The sequence below is a fragment of the Capra hircus genome, chromosome 15 (genome assembly GCF_001704415.2).
Source record: "Capra hircus breed San Clemente chromosome 15, ASM170441v1, whole genome shotgun sequence".
In the NCBI taxonomy this organism is placed as follows: domain Eukaryota; kingdom Metazoa; phylum Chordata; class Mammalia; order Artiodactyla; family Bovidae; genus Capra; species Capra hircus.
Genome location: NC_030822.1, coordinates 81,373,519 through 81,388,829, shown reverse-complemented (window position 1 = coordinate 81,388,829; position 15,311 = coordinate 81,373,519).

Below are 15,311 nucleotides of genomic sequence, written 5' to 3'. Positions count from 1 at the left end.
TGGACCTGTGAACCTTCCCCCCAGCCTCACCTCCAGACCCAGCCTCACTCCTGCCCCCTGCCCCCTGGGGCCCTGACTTCCTGATAGTCTCATGCTTCTTGGTTATTTCACTCACATTCTACTTTTAAGAGCCTTCCCTGTTACCCCGACCCCTGAATCTGGGGAACTCCTAATTTGGTTTTCTAGTCTCAGCTTAAATGTCATTTCCACCTAGAAGCTTCCCCTGAACCTCTAGACTGAGGGTTGTTGCCAGTTCAAACTGCTTCAAGGGCCAGGTGGGTGAATGTGAAACTTCCAGGAATAAGACTGTGGGCCAGCTGAGTAGACAGTAGACCACACGCCCTAACTCAGACATTCAGACCTAGAAATGGGGCAGCAGCCAAGCAGAATGTCATCTGTACCCCCACCCTGGTCTGCGCTGCTTGGTTGTGTGTTCCCAGAGCAGCCTGCCTTTTCCTGGAATCACCCTGGGATATGGTCTTTACTTGCCTTGCATGCTAAGTCGCTTCAGTCATGTCTGACTCTTTGCAACCCCATGGACTATATCCCTTCAAGCTCCTCTGCCCATGGGATTCTCCAGGCAAGAATACTGGAGTGGGTTGCTATGCCCTCCTCCAGGGGATCTTCCCGGGATCAAACCCGTATGTCTCTTGAATGGGCAGGTGGGTTCTTTACCACTAGCGCCACCTGATGCTTGCCTTAATTACTTGCCTTAATTCTTCTCAACTAATTCTTTACTTCCAAGACTCTAAGTTCCATGCAGGCAGAGACCATGACTTGTCTTGTTCACCCCTGTACCCGAGGACTATGCACTGCCCAGTGTGGGTCCTCAGAACACACGTGTGGATGGGAGGAATGAGGTGGTGAGGAATGAGGTGGCTGCAAGTCCTGATCAGAAGCAGACATGGTTCTCCAAGCACGTTCTGACTAGTGCTCATGTTGAGGGGTTAGAGGTTTATGCGAACACTTCTCAACTCAGTTCTGATGCCAGAGTTAAAGCCAGAAGACCCAGGGACTTCCCTGGTGGTCCAGTGTTTGAGAATCTACGTTGCAATGCAGGGGACTCAGGTTCAATCCATGGTGGGGGAACTAAAATCCCACATGCCACAGGGCAACTAAGCCCGTGCACCACCACAAAAGATCCCACATGACACAACTAAGACCTGATGCAGCCGAAACAAAAAGAAGACCCAAACTCCCCCTTAAGAAGTTACTCAGTGGAGCACTGAAGTGTGCATGGGCGTAATTTGTGGCAATGGTATAATTCATGCTGTCCTTCCTCCACACCTACTTTTTTCATGTCTCTTGCCCTTTTCCTCCTCTCTTTCTCTCCCACTCCATTTATTTCTGGTGACTCTTGTACCTGAGTTGTCTCTGGTGAAAATGTGGGTACACTCAAAGGACCAGCAGGTGGCATTCTAGGACTGTTTGATAACTGGTCTTTTTTTTTTTTTTTTTTTTTTTTTTTGAGTGTTCTCTTCTCTTTGTTCAAGTTCATAAAGTAGGCAACCATTAGGCACAATTTCTTTCTGAAACAGAAAAGCCAGTTTTTGACTGAAAAGCAAACAGACAAAACACAAGAACAAGAAAATAAAATTAACAGAATTGTCCGATCTTGCTATGCTTCCTTTAAGTGGATTCAAAGAAACTTATTTGGAGGGGTTCTCTGAGGCTACCAGACCAGAGGTTTTCAAACCTTGGCATTATCCATGTGAAAAAACAGGACCTTGGGCCCCAGTCAGACTACTAAGTTGACAACTGTGGGTTTGAAACCTGTGGGGTTAAGGCCCGGAATGCGATTTTTATCCACTTTTCATGAGAGTTTGCTTCTGCTAGGCCAGATTAGGTTCCATCTGAACCTAATGTTCATCTAAACCATCTAAACCAGTCATCTGAACCAGTGTCTCCCAAACTCTGTGTGCACACAGATCACCTGGAGATCTTGTTGAAATTTAGATTCAGACTTTCATATTTCTTCCCACGTCTCATTTTGTAATGGTGGTTGTTTTTCTTGTTGAAAACTGGACGTCATTGAGAATATATTGTAGCCCAGCCATATAGGTTACTAAACAAAAAAGCAAATAACAAAACAATCTTGGATGAAGGAGGGATCAGAATCTAGAATCCAGAGCTGCTGCAATATAGACTCAGATTCAGTAGGCCTGATGGGGGCCCATATTCTGCATTTCTAACAAGCTCCCAGGTGATTCTGAGGGTACTTGTCTGTGGATCACTGATTGCAAAGCAAAGATCCCAGACAAGGGCTGGAAGACTGACATGCATGCTCCAGCCAGATCCAGCCCATCACCCACTTCTGCAAATACAGCCATGCCCATTCCTGTACACATTACCTGTGTCTGCTTTTGTACTATGACAGAATCACCTAGTTGTGACAGAGGCCATATGGCTCACAAACATTTCCTCTCTGGTCTGTTGCAGGAAAAAGGTTCCCACCTCAGATCCAGAGCTCTTAAGTCCTCCCAGATGATCCAGTGAAACAGAAGTCCCTACCTCATAGAACAGTCCATTCCATGTTTGTACAGATCTTTAGGAAAGTTTTTCCTTGCTTCCTTGTGACTTGGTTCTAATTCTATTAATAGGAGTGTTTTCTTCTTTCATACACAAATGTTCCATTTGCCATCTTCTCTTTTCCAAGTCTCTCTTGCTGTCAGGTCCCTCCCAGAATGTCACCCAGCATGAAGCCTGCTGCCTTGGGTGTCTTCCTTTGACTGCAGAATAGAATGACATACCACCTTTCTCCTGTCTCCTCTGTAAACTGCTGATGTAATGCATTAGTCTTTCAGGGGAGCCCTTCACTCACTGGGCTTCATATAATTGAAGTTATCGTTAAGTGTGTTACTGTCCAAACAACAAGCATCTGGGAACAAACATAATTTGTGAACCTTATATGTCTCATCCCCTATGGAATTTGTTCTTGATTAACTTGATTCCTGCTAACTGATCCTGAAGTATTAGGGTGTCACATCCTCCATGGTGCTCTTGTCTTTTCCTACACAGTCTGATTGGATCCTTACCATGCTCTTGGCTTCTTTGACTATGCTACAAAATCTGAAATTGGAAAGACGTCAGTTTCTTTTATTTTTAGTTATCTGCTACACGTCTCCACCAGGCTACTCTTGACTGTGGTGTCTCGTGTTCAGACTTTCTTCTCAGCTGTCTCCCACCCCACTCCTCTCTGCTCTGAGTCTGTTCCTCCATGTTTCTTTATTTCAACTGATGGCACTACCACCCATGCCCTCACATAAGCTGGAAACCTGAGATTATTAGCCCTAGTTCTTCCCCTTTTCCTTCCATCACTTCCAGTTGGGCACCAGAAGATATGTTTTTCCCTCTGTGTATTGAGCTGGCCAAAAGGTTCATTCAGATTTTTCCATAAGATGTAACAGAAAAACCCAAACAAATTTTGGCTGACCCAATAGCTCTTAAATCTGTCTTCTTCTCCACGCTGCTGCTACCTTGTTAGTACTAGTCACTGCCTTTCTCTGCTGCAGTAACCTCTTGAACGCTGTCTCCTCTCCCGTATCGTCCTTTCGTCATGGCTCTAATAATCTTTCTAAAATAAATTTCCACCAGTGCCTTCCCATACTGTGGGAGCTTCATAATTCAGTTCGTGTTTCCCCTTTGTGGGAATTTCCTGGGACTGCTATGACAAGTGACCACACACTCAGTAACTTAAAACAACCAAAATTTCCTCTCTCCTATATTTGGAAATCAGGATGTCAGCAGAGTCGGTCCCTTCTTTGGGGCTCAGTGGGAGAATCCGCTGGTGTCTCTCTGGTCATGGCTGGCGGTTCCTGTCTTGTTTCTGGTCTTGTTTCTGGTCATGGCTGGCGGTTCCTTGTCTTGTAGGTGCAACACTCTAGTCTCTACCTCCATCTTCACATAGCTTCTACCCTAGGTGTCTCTGTGTCTTCTTATGGCCTGCTTAGAGGAATACCAGTCACTGGATTAGAGCACACTTTAAGTTAGTTAGCTTGCTCCTTGGAAGAAACGCTATGACAAACCTAGACAACATATTAAAAAAGCAGAGACATTACTTGGCCAACAAAGGTCCATGTAGTCAAAGCTATGGTTTTTCCAGTAGTCATGTGTGGATGTGAAAGTTGGACCATAAAAAAGGCTGAGTGCCCAAAAATTGATGCTTTAGAACTGTGGTGTTGGAAAAGACTCTTAACAGTCCCTTGGACAGCAAGGAGAAAAACCAGTCAATCCTGAAGGAAATCAACCCTGAATATTCATTGGAAGGACTGATGCTGAAACTGAAGCTCCAATAATTTGGCCACCTGATGTGACGAGCCGACTCACTGGAAAAGACCCTAATGCTGGGAAAGATTGAAGGTGGTGGGAGGAGAAGGGGACAACAGAGGATGAAATGCTTGGATGGCATCACCAACTCAGTGGACATGAATTTGAGTAAACTCTGGGAGATGGTAAAGGACAGGGGAGCCTAGCATGATGCAATCCATGGCATCACAAAGAGTCAGGCATGACTGAACAATAGCAACTAAGCTAGTATGACAGGCTTCCCAGGTGGCTCAGTGGTAAAGAATCCACTTGCCAATGTGAGAGATGCAGGAGATGCGGGTTTGATTTCTGGGTTGGAAAGATCCCATGAAGGAGAAAATGGCAACCCACTCCAATATTCTTGCCTGGTAAATTCCATGGACAGAGGAGTCTGGTGGGCTGCAGTCCATGGGATCACAAAGAGTCAGACACAACTGAGCATGCAATGTTAAGTTAGTATGACCTCATCTTCACTACTTACATCTGCAAAAACTCTATGTCCAAAGAGTGTTGCATTCTCAGGTTCTGGGTGGACATGAGTTTTTCAACCTGGTTCACATCCTTCTGACCTCAGTTCTTACTACTTTCTCAGCTGTGGGTTTGCTCATTTACTTTGGTGCCCTGGGTGGGTGAAAATTCACTGGGAAGACAAGGAGAAAGAATTCTAGGCAGAGGAGATGGAATGTCAGGAGGGCCACAGAGAGCTGAATCTTAACATAGTAATGCTTTATGGGTTTTTTTTTATTGTTGTTATTGTTGTTTTGCCTCACTGTACTTTAAAACACAGCTCAGATGTTATCTCTTTTACAAAGCCTTTCCTGACCTCCTCAAGGACATTTCTATCCCCTCAGTACATGGTACCTACATATTTTGTGATCATCACTTTTACGTTTGGATCATTTAACTATTTTCTGGTATTCCCACCAGGCCCATGTGATCCTGTGCATGTCCTCTTTGAGCTGTGCTCCCAGCCCACTGCCCGGCACCTATGAGGTGCCTGGGAGATGTTCTTGAATGAATTTATCCATCTGCATTTAATGCTATAAGACATGATCACATACATTTCGCAGGAGGAGTCATCAGTCTTAATCCGATGCTTTTTTTGCCTTAGATGAGATAGAGGGCACTTGAACATGGAGAGAGGCTGGGTCAGATCTCCTCCAAGGTTCCTTCTCTCTGGAGGATCTGCTGTTCTAACTACAACTCTTCCCAGTAACAAAACAAAATTTTAAAGCAAATAGACTGAAAAGTGTACCAGCATCTTACCTTGGTTTCACCTTGCTTTAAGAAGCTTCACCAACTTTGGAAGAGTCAGCACTGAATAACATGAACATCATACAGAATCATGCACTCATGACTTTGAAAGATGCTGAGACCTCAGAACTAACTGGGAGTAGAAAGAGCTTAGGAACAAAGCCTTTCCCCTCTAGGAGATGCACTCGAAAGCCTGGTAGTTTTTCCATGCTCCTTATTTGGACAAAAGGATTTTAAAGAATATAATTGTATGGCCTTTTTTTAATTCCTATTTCAGTGGAATTAATTTTAAAACCACCTTGCTACAGTTTCATTGAAAATCATCTTTTTCTTTCTGATGGAAAAGAAAAAGCAGGTTTAACTATGAAGAAAAACTAAGAAATGGGACATTCCTCTACATTCCACACAGTTCACTTCAGTTCACTCACTCAGTTGTGTCCGACTGTTTGCGACCCCATGAATCACAGCACGCCAGGCCTTCCTGTCCCTCACCAACTCCCGGAGTTCAATCAGACTCATGCCCATCGAGTCAGTGATGCCATCCAGACATTTCATCCTCGGTCGTCTGCTTCTCCTCCTGCCCCCAATCCCTCCCAGCAACAGAGTCTTTTCCAATGAGTTAACTATTCACATGAGGTGGCCAAAGTACTGGAGTTTCAGCTTTAGCATCAGTCCTTCCAAAGAAATCCCAGGGCTGATCTCCTTCAGAATGGACGAGTTGGATCTCCTTGCAGTACAAGGGACCCGCGAGTCTTCTCCAACACCACAGTTCAAAAGCATCAATTCTTCAGTGCTCAGCCTTCTTCACAGTCCAACTCTCACATCCATTCATGACCACTGGAAAAACCACAGTCTTAACTACACAGACCTTAGTCGGCAAAGTAATGTCTCTGCTTTTGAATATGCTATCTAGGTTGGTCATAACTTTTCTTCCAAGGAGTAAGCGTCTTTTAATTTCATGGCTGCAATCACCATCTGCAGTGATTTTGGAGCCCAAAAAAATAAAGTCTGACACTGTTTCCACTGTTTCCCCATCTATTTGCCATGAAGTGATGGGACCAGATGCCATGATCTTCGTTTTCTGAATGTTGAGCTTTAAGCCAACTTTTTCACTCTCCTCTTTCACTTTCATCAAGAGGCTTTTGAGTTCCTCTTCACTTTCTGCCATAAGGGTTGTGTCGTCTGCATATCTGAGGTTATTGATATTTCTCCTGGCAATCTTGATTCCAGCTGGTGTTTCTTCCAGCCCAGCATTTCTCATGATGTACTCTACATATAAGTTAAATAAGCAGGGTGACAATATACAGCCTTGACGTACTACTTTTCCTATTTGGAACCAGTCTGTTGTTCCATGTCCACTTCTAACTGTTGCTTCCTGAGCTGCATACAGATTTCTCAAGAGGCAGGTCAGGTGGTCTGGTATTCCCATCTCTCTCAGAATTTTCCACAGTTTATTGTGATCCAGACAGTCAAAGGCTTTGGCATAGTCAATCAAGCAGAAGTAGATGTTTCTCTGGAACTCTCTTGCTTTTTCCATGATCCAGCGGATGTTGGCAATTTGATCTCTGGTTCCTCTGCCTTTTCGTTTTTGTTTTTTTTTTCCTCTGCCTTTTCTAAAACCACTTTGAACATCAGGAAGTTCACGGTTCATGTATTGCTGAAGCCTGGCTTGGAGAATTTTGAGCATTACTTTACTAGCATGTGAGATGAGTGCAATTGTGCGGTAGTTTGAGCATTCTTTGGCACTGCCTTTCTTTGGGATTGAAATGAAAACTGACCTTTTCCAGTCCTGTGGCCACTGCTGAGTTTTCCAAATTTGCTGGCATATTGAGTGCAGCACTTTCACAGCATCATCTTTCAGGATTTGAAATAGCTAGAGGTGATCAAAGTCCAAGGATATTTTAGAAGAAAGCAAGCACTTGATATGTAACACCTTTAAACATTCATTTTTTTAATTGCAGTGAGTGGTGTTGAACTATTCATTGGTGCTAATTATCACATGGTGTTGGCATGTTAGAAAAGTTATCACAGAGTGTAAATAGTTACTTTTCAATTCAAAAGAATACTGGGAGGTAAAATGTTATTATTCAAATAGCTTTGAAACAAAAGTGACTTAAACACATATTCCATAGCCCCAAGTTAGAAACAGTGTTCCCTCCATGGTTCTCAAAGGAAATCTCTGTTTCTTCTGGTTATGGAAGCAACACAAACTCATTTTTATACTAATGGGCACCCTTCAGGATGACTAGGAGTGAAGGAACTGCATCTCACTATAGCCAACAATAAATCATGTGGCCAAAATGCAGCTAATCACAGACTGCTGCACGTGTCATTGTGTAGCAGCTCTTTGTAAACTGGGTTAGTAATTTTGAGGATGCCATCCCATGCCAGAACTCCCAAGACTTTGTGGAGTTTCTGAGCCATTACTGCTATTTCTTTTGCCCCTGGGGTAGGGATTCTTAATATGGGCTCCATGATAGTGTCAGGGAGTCCACGAACTGGGATAAGAAAACATAGGGCAGCTTTATTTTCTATCTACTTCCAACTAAACTTAACATTGTAAACCACATCTGTAAGTAGTTAAGAATCTGAAGTGGTATTAGTACCACCTGTGACTGTCACTCATAGAAATCTCATCTGTCTTGCAGTACTTCTTACTCTTCGTCACTTCCAAGTTACTGTGTTGTTGGGCCATCTGTTAGATCCCATCAAATGTGCTAATAAAGAAGCATATACAAATTTGTCTTTTAATGTTGTGATAGCTGTATATCCATGTCATCCATTTCGTTTGTGGATTTGTGTCATTTTAAGCATTCAAAAACACAATTCTTCATGAAAAACAAGGCAAACTGAGGAAATGTCACAGAACCAAAGCTTCTAGGGAGACGTGACAGCAAAATATAGTGGGTACCCTAGATCTTGAAACAAAAAGAAGGCATTAACGGGAACACTGGAGAAATCCAAATCAAAGCCTGAAATGAAAGCTAATGGTAATGTATCAACAAAGGTTTCTTCCTCTTAACAAGGGTACCATGGAGATGTCCAAGGTCAGCAGTGGGGCAAACTGAATGAGGGTCATTCGAGAACACTCTGGACCATCTTTGCAACTTTTCTGTACATCTATTAATAATCTATAGTGGCTTCCCAGGCTTCCCCAGTGACACTAGTGATAAAGAAACTGCCTGCCAATATAGGAGACATAACAGACTTGTGTTTGATCCCTGGGTTGGGAAGATACCCTGGAGGAGGGCATGCCAACCCACTCTAGTATTCTTGTCGGGAAAATTCCATGGACGGAGGTGCCTGGCGGGCTACCGTCCATAGGACCAGAAAGACCTGGACACAGCTGAGCGACTAAGCACACACACACAATCTATAGTGAGAGTCACACTCTCACTGGGTCTGCTGCCAGCTTCCAGAGATGTCGGGGTGGGGGTTTTGTGTCAATTCGAGGCCTTCATAGCCTCTTTCTGTTACAGCTCTGAGGAGCTATGGAGAGAGACCAGTCCAAAGGGAGGGATACGTTTTCCAGAAAAGTAAAATAATCTGCAATGTATTATGGTGGAAGAGGCATGATTCTGGGATCAGAAAAGTCCAGCTTTGTATTCTGTCTCTGTCACCAGCTTTGTGCTCCATGGCCAGAAATTGCTCTGGGCAACCTCTTCCTCTTTGCAAAGTGAGCCCGTAAGTAATGGCTTTGCCAGACTCATTGTGAGAATTGAGGTTAACGTGGCCATTCTTGATTCTAGCTGGTGTGTTTTCATGCCTGTGACATGCCAGGCACTATGCGAAGCATTTTTCATAAGGCATCTAGTTTAATCTTCATAACACCTGTGTTACACGACCATTTCATAGATAGGAAAACTGAGGTCAGAGGCTCAGCAACCTTACTGCCAAGGACACTGCCTGAGTTTGACTTCACATCTGTGTTGGCTGCAGCTTCCTCTGTCTTCTTTGAGGCTAAGCCTTTCCTCCCTTCCCCAGGGAACTTGGTTACAGGATGCTCTTCCCTCTGACTTCTGAATCCTCTTTCATTGGTTTTGCACAGCATCCAGGTTGGGATGGTCCCCCATGACTGTTGTCCATTATGGTTGGCTTCTCCAGACTTGCGATTACCTGGCTGTAAAATGAGGATGTTTTGTGGTCCTCATGGTCTGTCCCTCTACAGAAGGTCCATTCTGCACTTTGTGGATTTTACCTGCTTATTTCTTCTGTTTCCTGGAGTGTTTACTGGGTCACTGAAACCAACATTTTTCTAATTTGTTTTGAACAAAGTTGTGTATTTCTGTGTCATTCTCCCAGATTCCAGAGAAGGAGAAAAACAGAGTTCCAAAAGCCTTCACGACCTCCTAAAACCATAGTGATTAAAAAAAGAACCCAGAGGCCACTGTGACATTAACGTCTTCCTTAATTGTGATTTTGCTGAAGGATTATTTTAAAAGACCGGGGAATAATTTTATTTTTTGTTTCTTTGATTAGAGTAGAGACATCATGTGTCATGATGTACTTGCCAATTATTTCAAATTGAAGTCTGCAAAGTCGGGGGAGAGGGGGAAGGGAGTTACTAGTGTCAAGTATTACCTGGACAGGTGAATTTAGTCATAAGACATAGCTACTGGGTAAGGAGCCTGATTTTCACAAGCAATGTGCGGATGCACTTTAGTGTTAAAATGAGAAAACCACTAACATTGCTTGGCATGGTTACTTCAGTGGGGGCTGGGCGGGGGGGGGGGGGGAAATCTAATGATTGCATGATCTGCTTCCCTGTTTTTCAGTTTTTCCCCTACATCCTGCTGCTGGTGGCCATCCTGCTGTGCCTGCCCTCCCTGTTCTGGCATTTCACAGCTGCTCCTCATGTTTGCTCAGATTTGAAATTTATCATGGAAGAACTTGACAAAGTTTACAACAATGCAATTAAAGCCGCAAAGAGCATGCATGACCTTGACTTGAGAGATGATGCCTGCCCAGAGCCAGAAGTTAATGAGAACATGGGGCAAAGGTAACTCAGCCCCCAGCCCATCGGGATTTGGGAGTATGAGTTTGCTGCCCTTCTCCTGTCCATCTGGGCTTCGGGTTCTCACTACCAGTACGTGGGGGACTGCCATCCACCTCGTGACACCTGGGGGGAGCTAGGAAGGCCCGCCCTGCCTAGATCTCACCCTGCCTGTCTGTCTCAGCAGCAGTCCTCACCTCAAGTCCTTCCCTTGTGGAGTGAAGCATCACTCTTTCATGTTCTCAAGTGCAGGGTGAGTTGCTTTGACCTCCCCCTTCATGGAGAAGCACGGAAGTTTGTGAGGCTCCTGGACACAGACAATGGATGTGAAGGAACTAAGGAACAAGTAGGAAGCACCTTGCTTTTTTTTTTAACCTTCTTCCTTTGGTTTTTAGTATTGACAATAGCAATAATAATATTAGTAGGTCTCATTTTGGTCTTCCCAGGTGGCACTAGTGGTAAAGAATCTGCCTGTCAATATAGGAGATCCAAGAGACGTGGGTTCCATTCCTGGGTTGGAAAGATCCCTTGGAGTAGGAAATAGCACCCCAGTCCAGTATTTCTGCCTGGAGAATTCCATGGGCAGAGGAGTCTGGCAGATTACAGTTCATGGGACTGTGAGGCATCAGACACAACTGAGCACAGGGCATTTATTTTAAAAAGTAATTACTATAGCTCAGACACTGCTGAGTTTTCCAAAGTACATTATCTCATTTAATAGTCAAAACATCATTGTAGATAACTGCATTTATTTATCCCCTCACTGCCTCCCACCCCTCTCCCCAGCCAGTTGAAAACACTGTCATGTAGCCATAAGTGGGAGACCTGAAGCCAGGACCAGGTTTAGCTCACAGGCTAAACCCACACCATCTCAGCCATCTGCCTCCCATTGCTGGCCTATAGGAGTCAAATGTGTTCTAGCTATGCTAGAAAAATTGTCTTTATTCTACACACTTGAATGGAAAATTATAGTTTAAAAAAACAGCAGTTGAATAAGTACAATCAAATTTATGTAACAAACATTTACCAGTCACTAGGATGCCAGGATGTGTGGATCACAGTCAACTGTGGAAGATCCTCAAAGAGATGGGAATACCAGAGCACCTGACCTGCCTCTTGAGAAACCTATATGCAGGTCAGGAAGCAACAGTTAGAACCAGATGTGGAAAAAACACACTGGTTCCAAATAGGAAAAGGAGTACGTCAAGGCTGTATATTGTCACCCTGCTTATTTAACTTACTTGCAAAGTACATCATGAGAAACACTGGCCTGGAAGAAGCACAAGCTGGAATCAAGATTTCCAGGAGAAATATCAATAACCTCAGATATGCAAATGATACCACCCTTATGGCAAAAAGTTAAGAAGAACTAAAAAGCCTCTTGATGAAAGTGAAAGAGGAGAGTGAAAAGGTTGGTCTAAAGCTCAACATTCAGAAAACTAAGATCATGGCATCTGGTCCCATCACTTCGTGGGAAATAGATAGGAAAACTGTGGAAAAAATGTCAGACTTCATTTTTGGGGGCTCCAAAATCACTGCAGATGGTGATTGCAGCCATGAAATTAAAAGATGCTTACTCCTCAGAAGGAAAGTTATGAACAACCTAGATAGTATATTCAAAAGCGGAGACATTACTTTGCCAACAAAGTTCCGTCCAGTCAAGGCTATGGTTTTTCTAATTGTCATGTATGGATGTGAGAGTTGGACTGTGAAGAAAGTTGAGCACTGAAGAATTGATGGTTTTGAAGTGTGGTGTTGGAGAAGACTCTTGAGAGTCCCTTGGACTGCAAGGAGATCCAACCAGTCCATTCTAAAGGAGATCAGTCCTGGGTGTTCATTGGAAGGACTGATGCTGAAGCTGAAACTCCAATACTTTGAACACCTTACGAGAAGAGCTGACTCATTGGAAAAGACCCTGATGCTAGGAGGGATTGGGGGCAGGAGAAGAAGGGGACGGCAGAGGATGAGATGGCTGGATGGTATCACCAACTCGATGACATGAGTTTAAGTGAACTCCGGGAGTTGGTGATGGACAGGGATACCTGGTGTGCTGTGATTCATGGGGTTGCAAAGAGTCGGACATGACTTAGGGACTGAACTGAACTGAACTGAGGATGCCAGGAGTTGGGAGATTTGAATGTACACAGTGAAACAAAAATAAATAATAAAGAGAAGAATGCCTGATAGAGACTTCAGGACACTTCTTGCTGGTGATTTTTGTCCTGTGACCTTCAGATCGGTGCCTTTGACCTGGGATTCATTTTGGCTGTAGCATCTCTGGCAGGCACCCAGATGACTGGCAGTACATGGTTCTCGGCAGAGGTACTGAGCGAGTCTTAACAGAGTCCCTGGTGGAAACGATGGTCAGCAAGCATTGCAGAGGGTGGTTCATGAACTTCCTACCAGACAACATGGAGACAAGTAAGCCACAGTATGTCGACATGAATGTCCTCATCAGATGGAAAGTGGTAAGGCTAATACCAGCAAGAGGAGTAGCGCTTTAGTGCTGCAAACAAAATGCCTTTCTGTGCAGATGGTGCAAAGAGCCTCTGAACTACAGACAGCAAGGACTTGGGGAGTTTTTTTGTTTTGCGGTATGGGATAATAATATCAGGGTTTAATTTAATATGAATCTCGTCTATGTCCCAACGACTGTTGGACAAGAAAAATATTCACTGACTGACTCTGGACCCATGGGGGTTTCTTCCTGGTGGTGCCCTACTCTGGGAGAGTTGCTGGTGCTTCCATTCTCATAACCAGGCTCTGCGCCCTGCTGTCTGTCACCCGTGGCCAGCTGAGATCCTCTAACCACCATGTAGTGCCCTGCACTGCAAAGGGCAGTGGACCTAAGTGCTGCTCTGGCTGAGAACTTTGTTAATAAGGTAGAGTCAAAAGGATGTTTAATTGTGACTTCCATATAGGAAAGAATGCTTCTAAATGAACCCGGTGGGGAAAGTGGCACGTATAGAACAAGTTAATCCAGTCACTTTGGAAAAGGATGTCTGCAGAGCATTCCTCTGTTATCAAAAGCATTTGAGACAGGAAGTTTACTGAGGCAAACTCACAGAACAGAGAAGGCTTCAAGTGAGGGACCTTTTTTGCCTATTAGGATCAGAACATATAAATGACATTTGCTATATGGATGTGCTCAGAGCCAGAACAACTTTGCAACTTATTTATATTTAAAAATGTCTTTGAAAAAATCATTTAATTTTAGAATTGTATGATATCAGAATTGAAGCCATTTGGGACAAACATTCTAGTATTGATGGGGAATTACATAATAAGTGTTTCAGATGGGTATATTGTGTATCAAACAAGCATTATTTCATAAACATTCAAGCCTGACTGAGAATATCAAAAACCTTTTCCCACTTCTAGTCATGTAAATTGATCCCAATTATGTTTACATTTTTTACAAAATTCTCAAAAATTACATCCATTGACCTCCCTGTTTTTCCTATTGGAAAGTTAAAATTAATACATTGCTACTGAATAATACTCAGGAGCCTCAAAGTTTATGTGTGGCTCTTAGGGACCGCTGTTTATCTTATCTAATTACATAAGCTGCTCTTTACCTTTCAAAATATTCACAGAAGCAGATTTTATTTGTGCTTCTATGACAGTTTCTGAGATGGAAAGCTAATGATAAATATCCAGGATGCAATCAGTGTTTTAAATTATTTTATTGCATAATATCTATTATCCTTGAATAATAGTGTGACTTAGAAATGTCAGTAATCTAAATCATCGATTTTGCTGCTTTTATATATCATTGTATCTGAGGTGTTTTATTATAGTTCTCTCCACCTGTTTCTTTGTATAATTTGAAAATTTTCTGAAATATAGTCTTCTATGACATGATTTTTTTCCCCAAAGCCTCAGATTCTTGAGACTGCCCCTAATTTATAGTTTGAAGTGGATATGTTATTTTAGGAGATCAGGAACTCTCTCAGCCCTATTGCATGCAATTCTTTAAGTAGAGCCCTTAACGTCTGTGCATCCCCCCATCCCTACTCTCTGAGTTCCAATAGCATCTGTGATGTCCCAGAGGTCAGCTAGTGACTGGCTGTGTGGATGTGAATAAGGCAGATGCCCACCTTCGAGGAATTCAGAGATGAGTAAAAGACAGTGAGACAGATGCAGGTACCAAGAGGAAGAGCAATAACCACAATGAAGGGCCTTCTAGAAAACTCCCAGCAAATGCTGTGTTCTTGGGGGACACAATACTGTTTTTCTCTTTCCCATCATTTCTGTAGCTGATAGTGTCTGGTTACCACTTTTCCCAGAAGTTCTTTAGCCATGTATCCCCCAGGCTGAAGCTTGAACAAAACAATAACACAGACAGTGGTTCTGAACAGAAAGAGCTACAGTCGCTCTTTGTACGTTACCTTGCAGGACATGGGGAACACAAGCCTGGGGGTACATGATGCTGTCCATGAGCAATCATGGTGATAAGAGGCTAATGGGGACATCTGGCCATACATTTTGACTTGAGAAAAAGTGTTATTAGGAAAGATAATTCCTCCATCCACTGCTGGCTTAGGTGGAGGACTACCTTCCCAAGGATGCGGAATCGATCATTGTTTTACAAAAGGGAGCAAATAGATCCTAAGTGACCACTGCCAGGAGCAGCTAACTTTGTTTCCTGCCAATGTCTTCCTAATAAACCACCACACGCCCTCTAACCCAGGCTTGTAGCATCAGTGTTGGGTCTGCGATCTGACCCACTGTTCTCACAGCAGTGTCCGGCTCCTCC